At 37.0% G+C, this 16,761-nt stretch overlaps 2 protein-coding genes and 1 long non-coding RNA gene across 6 annotated transcripts in view; 2 read left to right on the top strand and 1 right to left on the bottom strand.

Moving 5' to 3' along the window:
- LOC122570831 (autophagy-related protein 16-1) overlaps positions 1-16,761 on the top strand; it is a 606,503-nt gene that overhangs the window by 472,980 nt on the left and 116,762 nt on the right. The gene's annotated exons all lie outside the window — the stretch shown is intronic.
- The window catches only part of LOC122570830, a 246,655-nt gene that overhangs the window by 196,098 nt on the left and 33,796 nt on the right, over positions 1-16,761 (bottom strand). The window contains exon 1 of one of the 2 annotated variants that reach the window (XM_043733700.1): positions 7,580-7,705. The exons of the other annotated variant lie outside the window; for it this stretch is intronic. The gene's annotated coding sequence lies outside the window, so the exon portion shown is untranslated. Of the gene's footprint in view, positions 1-7,579; positions 7,706-16,761 lie in introns of those variants that run through there. 2 annotated transcript variants of the gene reach the window in all.
- On the top strand, positions 7,693-11,281 carry LOC122570840. Of its 2 annotated transcripts, XR_006317905.1 has the most exons (4): positions 7,693-7,934; positions 8,046-8,634; positions 9,065-9,745; positions 10,386-11,281. It is a non-coding gene; the product is annotated as an uncharacterized LOC122570840 (long non-coding RNA). The 2 variants fall into 2 exon arrangements; XR_006317904.1 differs by having other exon boundaries at positions 7,703-8,634.

The raw sequence follows: 16,761 nt of genomic DNA, 5'->3' as shown, positions 1-16,761 counted from the left end.
TTAACTCGAACGTAATAATTATCATGATCTCTCGTGAGCTCCCTCGCTTTGAGTCCGCGAATCCTGCGCAAAGTCTAGTAAGAAGGTATTAGGAGCTTGGAATAGAGAGCGAACGAATCCACGAGCGAGATTTAATGCGGGTCTTATCAAAGAATGTCGAGGTCTAGATAAACCGATATAACCTTATTCTGACATGTGAAATAGAACCACGTCTGGTCTTCGAATAACAGTAAATCGGTTCCATTCCGTTTGTACGACATTTCGATTAGTATCTCTTCTGCTGCCCTCCGTTGCTTTGTTGTCCATCGCTTTTTGCTACATAGAATTATATTTTCGATGTAACAAATGATTCAAGGGGTTGGACAGCTTCCTATTGGAAAATACTGTCCTTCGTGGTCGATCAGAGAGATATTCTAATTTATGATAGAAAACGTCAAGAGATAGGCCATGGTTTCGTCTAACGGTATCCCTCTATACTTATTTCATCTGCACGTTTCGATCGACACTTTCAGCTCTATAGTTCCACTTTATTGCCCACTGTTTCTCTTCTCATTAATGGACTGCGAATTCTTTACAATTTTCTACGCTCTTACTTTTTTAGATCTTTATAGCTTTACATTTGTATATGTATTTCTATATTTTTACGTCTAAAGAAATGGAAGCTATACAGAAATTTGTTTCACTTACTGAATGCTATAACAAATACCATAATTTGAATATTTAATATATATTTGAGCATCGTGTGCACATTTTGTGTATTTTTGCGTAAACACCAAGATACGGATAGACAGCAATTTAAAAATATATAGAACTTTTAGAGGCAGAGATTTCGTACGATAGTCTTTTCTTAATTTTAGAAATCATAAGATTCCAAAATGAATTAGAAACGTCTTATTTATGTATAAAGCGTATTCGAAGCTCCGTGCAAGAAAGCAGAGATGAAAAGTGACCTTTTCCATCATTATTTAATTTTATCATACGTCGATATGTATTCTCTTTGGAAGGAAATTTAATGAAAACGTCTAGCAGAGGATCTGCTTTTTCAAGTAGTCATCACAGAGTCGTATCGTGTGCCGTGCAAGCATTAATGTTTCAGTATTGACGCTTGTGTCAAATGGAGAGGCTTGCGGCCGCAGCTGCGCCCAGGATTTGCGTGTGTTTTTCAAAGAGGTCAGTCCGAGCAATTTTTATGAGGGAAATCAGAGAACATCGTGACCACCAAAAGGATCTGAGGACAAATATTGACTTTTATACCGAGTCAACTGTGAAAACGGGCGAGATAAAACGATAGATAACAAGAACGAAGAAAGTAGACAGATTGGCAAGGTAAATCACGATGAAACGAGCAAGAAAACGGTAAGATAAAGAAAGGTAATGAAAACGATTGGAAAATAACTTGAATAACACGTGCGCAACAATGATACAACTGTACATTGAACATTGAGATGTGGATTAAAAACACTTTTAGCGAATAGGGACATCATATATCATACAAAATCTTCATTTATCTATTGCTTACTAGCTACTGATGAGGCATTGATCGACAATTGGTTTTTAATAGCATTCTCCCCTTGCTCAAACCATTTATTTTTTCTACTATCTCTCCCTCTTCCTAAGCTTTTACTTTCATTAGTACACTAATTCATCTTTCCTGCCAAAAGGGGAGATGTGTTTTAGCAATTCTTCTGTAAGTCAGAAAAGAGAGTTTCTCTATCGCATACAGTTAGTCTTCCGACGTTTTTACCGTTGTTACAGCGGAAACAATTTTCTTTGTATAACTAAATACAAATGTTTGAAGAGAACGGAATACGTGTTGTAATAATACATTCGCTACCAATCGCATAAAACAGACACTTTCAGATAAATTTACGTTTATCTTCAAGCTGCGAAACAAATGGATATATCGTATAACTGACGCGACTGGTTAAAGAAGAAAAGATTTTAGATATTGAGACAAAAATGCAAGAAACAAGATATGATTTATGTTCAATCCTTATGGTAATCTAATAATTGATTAGATTAGATTCTCTAGTAATCAATTATTAGATCAGATTAGATTCTAATAGATTCTAGATAGTAGATTAGATTCTCTAGTACTCGTACAATTAGTATTACAAATTAATTTGGTGATTTACATACATGTGTGTATAATACGTATATTTTTATTGAATTGACTAAGCGAATTAAAAAAAATGATCATTACACCTACGCTTTATAATCATGTACGGAATTGTGGAAATGAAGAAAACTGTTCTCAATTGATATATTGAGATCATTGACAATATTCATCGAATGAGATAACTATCTTCCCGCTAGTAATGCAGCTTCTTGAAGTATAGATTACCGTTAAAGGAGATCGCTATCGGAATCGGTAGACCACCCATGATGGAGTATCACGAAGGGTCGAACAATTTTTTCCCATGGAGCTAGGACGCCATGTAGGAAGAACTTAGATGCTAACGAATGGCTGAAAGTTTCGAATCAACTATGCCATTTCAGTATTTCTGACTTGGCCTTATCGACCACGATCGATACAATCGTAATAAAATTTTTATTCCAATGCAATAATTTCAATAAACCCCTGCAGGCTTCGATTCTATTGTCATAGTTTAACATCGATCGTTATCTTCACGAAACTGAAGCCCTGTAAACCTATATGTTTTCTGACATTCAAGAAGACAATAGAGACAAGCTACCACGAAGTAGGCAAAGCCAATCATTATAATTCCCCAACGACCCGTGGATAACATCACCGATGTCAGGATTTATTTCTGTTCCGACTACTAGCTGTATGAAAAGTGCTTATTACGAGGATCTTGAATGACGTAACAATATGTAGATAGCGTTTTATTACTTTCTTCGATTTTGGGTTTATCATTATCCGCAACGTAGATAGAATAAAGAAGAAAATTATTGGGCTTGGATATGCGTGTTATTTATGTTGCTGTTGAAGTAAAAATCCAACTACGATTTGAATATAGAGGAAAGATTAAAATACTTTTGGAACCTATTGTTGTTTGCCGGTTTTAATTTCAGGGAATTTACTTGCATTGTCGTTACTAAATTAGCTTTATACACGGAAACATGTCTTAAAGATGGAAGAAAACTTAAATTCTATAATCTCTGAAACCGACATGTAATTCGGTTCAAGCTTTTGAATGTGACTTACTAGAAAATCATTTCTAAATGGCAATGAGAATAATATAAATGTAGATAAAAGCAAATTCCATTATTTAACAAGTTGTCCAAAAAAACATTAGAATTCGTAAAACAAAAACCGGAACTAAAACACACAGAAATCAGCATATCGAGAAACGAGGTAAAGTCACTTTTATTCGACCTAAATATTCGAGAGTTCTCTCGCGAGGAAATGTGAAATTTAAACGTGTAAATACTCGCCTTTCAATTTCATTGTTTCAATTCTGTTGAATAAACGACATTGTACAACCAAAGTGAGCCATTGTAAATTCGCCTTTAACTGGCGTTTATCTTTCCTAGCAGAGGTTTTAAAAGCCTTTATAACGTGGCAAAAGTAAACCGACAAGCTAGAACGCTATTGCCAGCTAGTTTCCCCAGGATGAATAAACAATTTGCATGGGCGGACGCTAATGCTGCTCTACGATACAACGCGGATTCGATCTTTTTCGGTAGGCAAAATCTCCCGGAACAAGAACCTTCACCGACATCCGCGGAGACAATGGAAACGTGAGATAAACTAGCCGACCGTCGTCATTCTGCAACAATTTAACAGCGCCGTCTCCGTTTCTTTTGCCGCTCGCAGACACGGTTAAGTTACGCTGAATTATCCATCGTGTAGAGCGAAAGATGGACACTAGAGTTAACCTCTACTCTTAACCTAAGCTTGAGACCGCATCAGCACGTTAATGCCAACGAAAAGGAAAGAGGTGAAGGAAGAGTGTGTGTGGTTGCTGAAACGAAGAGAAAGAGAGGGGCTCCTCGCGTTCGCGTTATCTCTGCGAGTGCGCATACATTTGCTGGGTGAAGCAGTTCCGTTTTCTTCGCTTCTCTCTCGCGCGCCATTCTCGACCGGTAGACGAACCTAACTGTTCCGAATCGTCGCGATAATTTTGAATCTCGCATTCAAGGCGGCGCTCTCCTGCGCATACCAGTTCTAAACTACGCCCCTCCCGCCGCCGCCAACGCCACTGTCATCCCCCAGGCCTCTACCAGTTTCCCTTCACCCCCTCATTCACTAAATCAATAGATAATTCTATATTATTGCACATAGATATAACGTAATAAGCGTGCACGCTGTGGATGTTTAAGAGGCTCCACAGTCGAAAAGCACGAGATAATATTGCTACGTTCCTTCGATTCTCGGATGGGTATAATCTATATACAGGAATAATATGACTTATTGGAAGGAAAATGGGAGTGGGCTATAATCTTGCTGAATGTGAATTTATAGTATTAATTCATGCCAGTAAGCTGTATCAAAAATATGAAAATGGAGGAGCTGGTTGGTTTTAAATCAAACCCAGATAACATAAAGAAATTAGACGTTACGTTGAGTACTTTGTGCTCATATTTATTTTCTACGTATAGTCGCAAATACTATGTTACGTTGTAATGTATCGTTAAATATGTGCTACTTAAACGATAACACACTTTCCGACAAACAGTTTTGAATCATTTATACGGCGAATTCTTAGATGTCAGTTATAGCCTGAATAAGTAACTAAAAATAAGCGATTAAATTACGACGAACGAGATGTTAAATTCTTAAACAGTCAAGATATCTGGAGAATTTTCAAGAAATATTTTAGTCGCATTCCTGATACATACATGCGATACTTTAATAAACTTGCAGCGAGTAAGTAACTTTCACTAATTACTAGATGATAGTAACAATTCAACTGGATTTTCGCTTGTAACATGAATATTTCATTTCACGCAATTTTCATCTGCATACCTATGCATAATCCTCGAACGCAATATGTACGTTTCATCCAATCGTTTTCGACACGTTTTTTTTTTTTCATATAATAGAAACTATTTTATATTTTTTACCAAAAAATTTACGTTACAAACTGTTATATAACTCGAAACTAAAATGTCTTTCGATCCTACAGTTGCAAATATTTCGTTAAAAATTGAAATATCGTTGAAATGTAGAAAATAGAGATCGGAGGCGATAATCCTGACAAACGTAACAACTTTTAAAACGTAACAGATTTGAAAAACACGCGTTTTAGTCATACTTGCGCTGTTTCCCAAATGTACAATATACAGTTCATTTGTATCAGTCGATAAATAATCCCGTGCATTGTAACAGTTTTACTATGTAGCACATTTCGCTCTTTACGAAGGAATATCCGCAGTACATCCCCGTTTTTCTTCCTTTTCTTACCAGTTCCTTCCTCTACTTGCAGAGTTAATGACGCAATCGCCAAGAATTATACTCAATAGAATCGTGCGTCGTACTCTTACACACTTCAATTCTTCCGGTATTATTCATTTAACAACTACCATTCTCTTTCCTCTCTGCTCTTGCTTTTTTCTATCCTTATTTCGAATCTCGGCTTTATACTGTGACTATGTATATCCTCTTAAACGAACCAGATAAAAATGGCGGGACACATTTTATTTCAACCGACGCGAAATGCATTTTAAATGTTGGAAACGATCTTCTTGATGCGTTGTTATTATTATTCACGTTTCGTATTTAGTATTATTACAGTTTTACGCCTCGTTATTACGTTATTGATTTTAGTTACGTTCGATTGAGCGCTCGTTGGTACTCGTACTTATTATATCCATTTTCCCCTTTCTTATTTGTATTAGTTATTTTACGATATCATTTAAAATCTATCGGGTGTGCTTAATATAAATTTAATTGAAGTCTCGGAGATCAAGTACGATGCGAGAGAAAATTATTGTCCATGGCCATTTCTTTCCAACTCTTTAATATCTATTCTCGCTTCTCTAATATTTTTAATTGTTTAATATTTATTTCTGCGAAAAATGTTTTCATCCTATTACTTGTAATAGTGAATGCCCTAAAGTGATTTTAGAAAAAGGGCTCTAAATAAATTGACGAAATCCCTAAATGGATCCCTAAATAAATGCCTAAACGAATCCAGCGCTATAAATCCAGTTAAAGATTAAAAGTTAAAACGCATCGCCAATGAGAACTTACGAAAATTATCAAAGGACACCAATTAATAATTAAAATAGATACTCCAATATACACAGAATATACAATGGAAATAGTTCTCCGTAATAAGACTTTCAAAAAGTAATTTGGAATTCAGGTTTGCTGAAACTATTCGACTAAGGATAACGATTATAGTTTCTGTTCTCCGGTTAATGTTCCGCTTGAGAATTACCTGCATATTTCTCGATATTCATCGGAACGGTATTGTTAGAATGTTCATGAAGCGCAGGAAACTCGAGCCTGGACGCAACAAACAAAGATCAACGATTGGAAGTTTTTGCTGGCCTTCTTCATCAACTTGTTCGAGTACACGAGGTATAAAAGCGAAACAAATCTACGGTTCTACGTTCTTTTCTTTGAGTATCGATCTCTCGAACATCTGTTTCGTTTCATCATCGCAAAAAGCAAATTCCCAGATCTGAACTTTATATACGTCCGTGAATTTTCTAATCGTCGAAATATTATGGTAGAATAGCAAATGCAATTAACACGTTCTTTTATCGTCGTTATAATTTCGTGGAAAGCACCCGGGGTTACGTGGAAAACATATAATCGCCTCGGGGAGATGTTTTCGAGAAAAATGTAATTATATTTTCCTTTCTGTTTGCGTGACTGGTTCGTTAACGCCCATGTTATTAGTCGAGATTAGTCGAAGATTGCATGCGCGTATTTGATACGAAGTATGTGTAACAGTATCGAAAGAACTTGAATTAAGTCGTCCAACTAGTTTACACGTATGGAGCGTCAAACAAACATATTTAGCCATGTGCACAATATACACGTAAGATGCAATGTTTATCAGTTATGCTGATTATGCTTCGTTTAACTTCTTTGTCACTATGCCCGCATATATTTGTGCGTATCGTTAATTGCGTTTATTAATTGAATTTGGCAATGGTGAAATAGAGAAGTGAAAGTGAGAATCTTCTACTGAAAAAGTAATTATTCCGTGCATCTACTCTGATAGATCATACTTTCTATAAAAAAAATAAATTATTGTTTTTAATTAAACACTATGACTGTCAGAATGTTTTAGATAAATCAATCTTTTTACACAATTGTAAAACTCAACCTTTAACTTCAACCAAGTCATTGATAACCTATCATAGTAGTCGATGCAACTGTAAACTAATTAAAATGATTAAAACCAAATATCTAAAAATATGTAAAATTTGGCGTAACGAGTGTACAATTTTTTGACTGCCCAATTTACTTTCTAATAACTACTAAACTAATAATTACTAGACTAATCGTCCTCCTTTATGAATTCCAAAAATGACAAGCGAATGAACTTGCATCAATTTTTCAAAAAAAAATTGAATAACAAACATGCATCACCAACGATCACTGTGACAGTCAACGTGTTAATCAATACGAAATGAATAGAAAATAATTATTTACCATTTCAAACATTTTAAATTTGAATTCCTCTAAACTTCTAAGCTGATATTTCTTCTTTCGACAAGCGATAACTAATGTTCCCAGCGCACAGGAAACCGCAAACGGAGATTACAGGACTGCTGCGCGCAATAGTTCGGGGGATAAGGCTAAAGATCAAAAGGAGTAACGTTCCTCCGGCGAATCGAATACCAGTTGAGTAGCCTAGTGAAACGGTAAAGTCGAAAATAGTTTTCCCAGGCAGTTTTATTCCGAGGCAAACGTGACATATCGACAAGTTGCTCGCGTGGAGCCACCACATACGCCACGCCTTCGAAAGAATCCACTCGTTTTGCGTCGACTGAAGCCGTGAAAAATTGTGTGTGGTTTTATACCCAGCCTCGTCGTCATCTATAGACCGCGACGAGGGAAATACCGAACCAACTTCCTTACCCCGAAGAAGAAAAACTTAGCGGCTTGTGTGTTACAGAGCCACGCGAAGCGAAGGCACGTCTAGCTGGTAACTCATCGTCATCCGGCCAAGGCAAAGACGTGACGAGTACTAAAAGGTTGTAAAGAAGATCGGGCGGACCAACATCGCCCACGACCAATTTCCTTAATAAATGATCCTATTACGAGCCAGGAGGAAAAACTTCACGTTAAAGCGTCTTATATATCATTGCAACATGAAATTGGATATTTATTGGTGACAGATGGGACGTGGCAGTTCCGCGGATCACGCGGCGCGATCAATCATACCGTAATACTATACACTTTAGCGCAGTGCCGCGTAATGAATTGCATCTGCAGTAATAGCGGGTCAGTGGTGGCAGTACAGCCTTTGAAAAATAACCGTAATATCATTGTTCGTACGGGGACGAAGCTACATGTGGGATTCAGAACGCAACCGGCGAGACGCCACGCAGTTATAGAGATTTCTATATATATAGGGTGTCCGAGTAAACGCCATATGATCAACAAAATGACGATTGTCTATGAAAGGACAAGTCGAAGATATAAGCAAGATTTTTTCGTATGACACTTCGTCTTCGAGATAAACGACCTAGAAAATTTGTCAGGTTTAAATAAAATGAAATCAACAGAAAATTATTCTACGCGTTAAAATAAACCGAGAATGTCTAATACAATTTTTCTATAAGGCTCTTTATTTTGGCGAAAATTAAATTTCAACATTCGGCAAGTACATACGTGCCAGTCTTTAACACGTTCTACCTCTACTTTCTCCGAAATTCTGGCCTTAGACGAAAAATTTTCGTTCTACGCGTTTGCCTCGTTTTCGCGTGTAGAACAAGCTCCTACTAATTGAATTACATATTTACATATATTAAGAAAAATTTTCAAATGAAATCTTATCAGGAACGAAGAAACGTATAAAAAAAATGTTATTTCATATTTTCGATTTATTTTTCCACGTAATATCAGCCTCTTGCAAATTGCATCGTGATTACTGGCACACTCTGTATAACTATATCTATGTTTCTCTCGTAGTCTGGTGCGGCTGCTCTCTGCCTTCTATTCTCGCGTTATCTGCTGTCTCGTTTCACTGAGTTTACATGCGACCGGTAAACTAAATGCGCGCGGAGCCTCCAAGCGACAGACGCAACGTCGCCTGGGAATAGAAACACATGCAGCCCCGATTTGATATGCCGACTGACACACAGGATCACTGTTCGAATCTCCACGGCATATGGCTTGATACACGCGATGCGATGCGGGCCTTCGCCGCTGGCATCTATTTCCACGTGATACCTACGAGAAGAGAGCCGTACCGGTACACACAGGGAGGCAATGAGAGCCAGAGATCGGAGCAAGAGTTATCGGTTAAGCTCGTTAAATTTAACTTTGACTTTTCGAGCCACGAGAGCCCGTGGGACGTAACGGTGCCTGCAATGACGAACGGCCTTTGCTTTGAACACAAATCACGTACGCCCAGGCCGAGCCTCCGCGAAGAATTAAATGATTCTTCTCGATCTTTTATCGACTCGAAACCGACCGCCGCAAGAGCACACCAGGCTGCCATCCGATCATCTTTCTTCCTGATTCGAACCTCATACAGTGTATCCGTCTTTGAGTTATCCGACCCGTGTTTTCAATCATAGTCCAATCTTCTTACCGGGATGTTTCAAGAAAGGAACAATCGAGACGGGAATTTTACAGTTTTCACGGTGTGTAAGTAAAAATGTCATTTTCTATTTCTTATCAAAATTTTTAATTATTTAATCAAGTTGAGGTATAAATATATTAGGGCAGTTAATTGACACAATATTTATTTTGCAATCTTTCTCCGGCCAATTTATTTTATTAAACATAATCTGTATTCAACGATTCTTGTCACAAAATTTATTAAAAATAACGAAACGCAATCTCTATCTTAGTTAAATCAGAATCGTCATCCGTAATAAAGTGAAATAGATCTGTGAAATCTTAAAAAGTTGAAACCTGTGAAATTCGTAAAAGTTCAATTTACCTATCGAAAGGGTGACAAAAAACAATAACTTTACTGCCATTTCCTACTTCTTAAACGAAAACACGTTATCTCAGTTTCAAGGAATTCTTCGTCCATTAAATATCAAGGTTCGTTCCCTTGCAAAGTGCTTAATATATAGTTTACACCATGCACAGTTTATTCAGTCCCTTTAAATCAAATTGATCGTCACGGTCACGGAAGTGAATACCGGCTAAACACCACGTGTCATCTCGTTTATGACTCGTGAAGGTGTAAGACAGTCTCTAAAATAAATTCATTGTAGCAGAAAATGGCTTCGTACGGTGAATATTAAGGCGATAATGATAGCAATATGCTTCGTAGCAAGCTGATGATAATCACTTGGTGGTCAATCTTGGGGAAGAGGCGGCCGCAAGACAGCGGTACGGTACAGCGGTGCACATGAGCTAACAGAGGCCGAAAGGATGTCATGACCTAACCTCGGCTGTCGGTGCGCGGGAGCGTCATTAATACGGTAGCAATTTATTACGCCGCTGTCTGACTGGTTGTCTGCTCCGACAGTGTCTTCGGGGCGTAGTCATCGTCTGTGAACCTGAATCTTGCGACAACACGTACGTACACATACACTGGCACACTCGACAGGAGATAACGGCCAAGAGACAATGCATCGACCACGTAAAATTCTATAGATGATGGAACGTTTCAAACGAGTTTCGAGAAAAAATCGAGACGTGGAAGAAATCGTTTAAAGTGAAAATATATTGCTCTTATTTTACAGCTTGAAATGGACAGTTGACATATTTATATAGACGAAGGAGCAAGTAGTACGAAGTAATAGAAAGCTAACAAAAAAGTGGAAGACGTGATGGAACATTTTAAACATCGATTTGGTCGTTTGTGGAGTAATAAAGATGAGAAAGTTCGACGTGGCAGAGATGTTACGAAGGTGATAGTCGATTATGTTGTTTATGTAACGATATAGTGGCGTTGGAAAAATATGTATATCAAAGGATGAGAGATTTATTCGTATGAGCATAGCGTAGGTTATACAATAAATCGAGACAAATATTTTAATAAATAAGTGGTCAAACCTAACGTTTGTAGAAAGAACCTTGGAGTTCTAATTCCGTGAGCCTAGTCTTCTAAGCGCTTATCAAAAAGCACGTTTAAAGTTCAGTAAATTACCAACACGTTTGGAATCATCGAACTGTTTTAAAAGAAGAAATAACTAATAAAGTATTTATACAGATAATCACAAACCTTTTGAAACTGATTTTCCCAATAGATGAACTTTGTTCGGAAAAGAAACTACATCGCAAACTTTGATATTCTACTAATTAGTTTCATTGTGGCAAACAGTAACTAGATCGTAAAGAAGCTGCAAGTTGCATCTTTCATTGAAGAATACGATTAATTTTTACGGTTACTTAGCTGATGCACGAATAATTGACGACGAATAGGAAAGTTTCAGCTGATTTTCGACAGCAGACCGCTTGAACGGAAGTAGAATTGGCACAAGGGGTCAGACTACTATTTGGAACAGTGCATTCCCGGCGCGGCCAATTAGACGTTATTCAAGGCGGAGACCTTTGACTCGGCAGTGCACAGAGAAACTCAAGGGCCGGCGTCTCACCTCTTTCGCTAGTAAAACTTTCCTCGTCGTCTAAAGCTTATTATTTGTATTGTGATTCAAGCAAACCACGATGGATGGTCCTTTCTGTGAAAACAGAATCACGTGGCCTGCGTATTCGATCGCGTACGCATACGCTTGTATTAACGAAACTTGCCAAAATATCAAGAACACTGATGCAATGTATCGCATAGCGAAACAACGTGAAACTAACACGTGCACCCTGCGGCGGCATACCGTAATAGGTGCAATGTAATTCCTGCGCGTGTCATTCGCGTGTCACTCAGTTATCCGAAATCTCGTTCCTCGCGTTATTAACGACGTTCCATTCAGTCAACAACCTTATTTTATGATCGAACGGATATCAAAAATTTGGTTAAAAAGGAAAGCAATTTTAAAGCAATAACTTGGTTAAATATATCTATACGGGTATTAGTAAATTTATATTTTTATGAGTACCGTTAGAAAAATGAAACCTGAGCAGAAATTTGTTTCGTTCACTAAATTATAATAAGTATTTTAGTTTTGATATTTTACATATTATGTGCATTCTGTACATTTTCAAAGTTATCTGATAAACGTGCAAAAATCCATATTCTATTGGTAATTAATAAACTTTTATGTGGAATGAAAAGATATTAAATGAGTTAGTTAATATGTTGCTTTACAATAACATTATTCTCTTAAAAGTTGCGTATGTAGATTTATTATATAAATTTTCCTAAATATCGAGAATTTGGCTTTTTCTTATATTATTTCCATATAATCATCTTCTCAATCTGTTCAATTCACTTTAACGTAAAATTCCATAATTCTAACATGCTCAACGACTATATTTATTCAGTAATGTGACAAAATAAAAGTTTGTGGCCGATTTACTGTTTAAACATAACAAAACAGATTGATTAGAAAAAATTCAACGTTCTAATTTTTGAGATGGAATCAATCGGCTGAAACGTCACCGACGTTATCGGCTAATATTCGTGAATTTAAACATAATCGATTAAACGATTTCACGCACTATTTAAAGTACGAAACAAGATTGAACGGCTGAATCGTATTCGAATCGTATTATCAGATTTGAACGTTGCTCTTACACTTATCTGTATAAAAAGGAAATGATATATTTCCGGAAATAACATTTCTATTTGGTCTGCTATTTTGAAAAATGAATTATCAGATGTATATGTGCTACATTATGTCCAATGCATATCTAACAAACCTACATATTTCACAACGACCACTTTGATGACACATATGATATCTACTATTCGTCTTTTGGTTTTATTGCATTTCGAAATTACAATATTGATCCAGTTCTTTATCTCGTGAGAAATTACTTTTACATCGGGATGGAAAGTTAGTTAATTGCTCAATAACTATCGAGACAGACCTGTTTTTAATAGAAAAATAATATAAATTGATTGCCAGTTTGTTAATATTTTTTTATTATTGTAAAAGTGATATTTAAATGTGGAAAAATGTATAAGAACGTAGGAAATATAGAATGTATGAAATATGCTAAAATAACATAAACTAATCACTAGACTACGAATATTTATGCATTTATGCAAAATTTATATGGGCAAAAATGTGAAAAATACAAAATTTACGTAATATGCTAAAATATGTAAAATATCCAAAGTAAAATATTCGTCACAATAATATTTAGAGTTCAGTGAACATTTAGGTTCTATTTTGTTAGTTATATTAATGAAAATATCAATTTCCGTAAATGTCTATATTCTACCGATCACATATATGCTGAAATTTGTATTTTTCATAAAAATTATAATAATAACTATTCACACAAAATATTTATCACACTTTTGAACAGTAATTCAAACCGCAACGTAATTGTAATCACGTGAAATACTGCATTTAAGCTACTCTCTGCTGTGAAGCCTTTTCGTGACGATATTAACAATTATTTTTGTCAATTATTAATGCGTCTGCTATTCACGTTATCGATAAAGATAAATTAACGTACCGATCGTTTCAGTAAACGAGCAATCATGGTAATATTATAATTTCCAATAATTTGATGATGCTTATCAGATATTTTCTTTAAATACGTATTTCCATGCTATCAATATGTACGTATATCATCAATATATATATAAATTGATATAATATGCATTTCTGGTTTCTCTACAGAGTATGACGCTGCATTTATATATGATATTACGCTGTATAATGGATTTTAAAAACGCTAACACTTTCCCAATCTCGAAAGCAATCCTTCTAGAAATGTCATCTAAACGAAACACATACTTGCATTGTGTCTGACATAAGTTACATTTATGGAAAGAAGCAGAATTGTTTCAAACGTCGAGATAAATTTTTAAATATAATTTGTCTGGCTAGTTGCACGTGACTAGCGACAAATCTTCATTGCTCCCGAATATACGATAAAACGATCGCATCATCGAAACGTTTATGCCATATTCATTCCTAAAAAGAGAGATCTCAATACCAGCACAAGTCTCGTCTAAATATTTTACCTGCAATAGAATCCCCTTTCGTGAGGAACGAACGATCAGGTTGGAGTTAGAACGTTCTTTAAACAGCCCCGGCCAGACCTATTTCGAGCACGAGCGAGAAACTCATCGAGAAAGCGTGTTTCAACTTTTGATACTTTGCTCGTGAGCGAGTGGAACGAGCTAGTACACTCAAAACGCAGAATAGTGGCTGGGAGTATAGCGACTGGGGGCGGGGGATGAAACTCGATACCGAATCCTACCGTGATTAACGACGTTTCACGCTCGCTGGACGTCGGTTCGCGGACGCTCGGAAGGATTTGCGACTCACGAGATTTTCCTGGAGCATCGACCTCGCTCTTCTGGTACCAGGATACCGAGCCTACGACCCGAGAGGAAGCTTGTGCACGACTTTCTCGTAAGCGGCGGTCGTTGGAATTCTTGCCCGTAGTAAACACTTTTTACGAGATACTTTGGAAATCTTCATAAATCCGGGAATGTCAAGGCGAATTTGCTTTATGAGAGTTCACCCTTGTCACGAGCTATGTTCCCATGGTGTTCCCGTGGAAATACGATCTATTACGCATGCCCGTGATTTCGAATTTATTCTAGTCGTTCGCCCGACGGCTATCTCATTAATTCGACGCCGCTGAACGCCGACAGTGGCATCGAAAGCGGTGAATTATTTAAATGTCATAATCGACGGGCAGACGACAAATCAGAAATAATAGCGCGATATAGCGGGAAATATTGCGTGACGAAAATCTGTCATAGTTAGAGGGATTAAGGTGCGGCTATTTCAAGGTATAAAAACATGATAACTAAATATATTTGGGATCCTTCCCTTGTAGAGCAGACTATCAATCGCTATTTAGATCGCTTCCATTGTCATTTTAAGATTCATTTTGTTAAATAATCGTCTTCGTTAATATATAATAGAAATAGAACAGTTCATAGTAGTATTTTAGCTTCTTAGTTAGGAAAATTGTAGGTAAAAAATTTGATGTCTTATATCTTTCCTTTCAACCAATTGATAAAACGTAATGATATAGTAAACACATCATAGGACTCAATACTATTACTATATTATGAAAAGTAGCAATGGATTACTTTCGCTGTGCTACTTTGTCCCGTGTACTTGCGATTAAACACATGACTCAAAATAACAGTATTCCTTTAATAATTCTGCAAACCTTAAATCTAATAATTTGATCCTTCGATAAAAACCATTGTACGTTTCACCGAGAAACTGATCTCTACGACTACGCGGAATAGAACAATTCCCGCTAAAGTGCTATCGAAACGTTTCTAATCGCGTTTTAACAGCCCCAGTAAATCTGCTTTAGGAAGACCGAAGTAGACGAATATTTTTTAACGCTGACAATAGCCTGGCATTAACGAAAATCTGTGATAAGCGCCTTTAACAAATGGTTTCGTTACATGGATACCGGTTTGATCGCGTGGCCGGCTACGAAAACCCACAGCACGTTTCGCTGTAACAGAAAACCGTACGCGCGAACTTCATGCGCGCGATATTAAAGACTATAATAGTCGGCCATTAATTACCGGGCTGGAGGCTTAGCCGTTCCACGAGAACCCTTGCAGTCCGGTAGTCGAGCATTCGTCTTGGTGAATTCCTCTTCTACGTGAGAACCGAAGTCTCGGCTGGGAGAGGAGCTACGGAAAAGGGAGGAGGTGAAAGAGTTTATCGTTCACGGTACGGGAATATAGTATCCCGGTGACGCAAGATCGGGTTCCGGGAACAATCGTTCGTATACCGTATTGCGAACATTCGCGGACGTGTACAATTATCCCCTTGTGCCCTGTCGTCGGCTCGATTAAGTATGGCGTTCCGCGGAATTTATTCCCTTGCATCCCTGTGTCACCATGCGTTACCGGAAGTCACGCTGCAATATGCTTCCTACCATCGATACCGCTCATCATGGTTTTAACATTCTTCCAACCGTTCGATGCTTGTCGCAATGAGGCTTCCCCTCCTTAAGGAAGAGTCTTTGGCTCGTGTAAATGAATTTATTTGATAGTAGTATTACAGAGGTAGCAAATAATGAATGACATTAATTAATATTATTATGACAGAGATGATGGGACACTAGCGTTTGCAATTATGAAAAAATTCGATAGGATTATTAAGGGAGAATAAAATTATAAAAAGTTATGTAAATGATACTTTTGACTGTTAAATTATATCTCTACATATTTACTTTTCTATATCTGTGACCTGGTGACCGCTGTTACGAAGAGAATAGAATTTAGTGAAACAAAAAGGTTCGAAATAAGGAGACGTCCATATTATTGTGCCCTTGAATATAAATTATATTTTGGGTTACAAGGTCTAGAAACAAAAGAGCTATAAGTGGATTCCTATTGCTGTTTCGTGTTGCCTTCAGCTAGAGCTACTAGGTTAACTTTGTTGGTAATGTCCTTTGCTATAAATATATGAACGTGCTCCCTGTCGCTTCTATTGTATTGTAACACTATAAGGGTGAGGGTCTGGATCATCATACATTATACTTATACCTTTATTTATTTCAATATATTTTTCTACTACAAATTCATCCACTCGTTCTTCTATCAGCCAACCTCAACAATACGTAAAGTACAAACTTAT

The sequence above is a fragment of the Bombus pyrosoma genome, linkage group LG9, assembly GCF_014825855.1.
Source record: "Bombus pyrosoma isolate SC7728 linkage group LG9, ASM1482585v1, whole genome shotgun sequence".
NCBI lineage: Eukaryota > Metazoa > Arthropoda > Insecta > Hymenoptera > Apidae > Bombus > Bombus pyrosoma.
The sequence above is the reverse complement of the archived record's forward strand: the minus strand, read 5'-3'. Positions and strand labels throughout refer to the sequence as shown.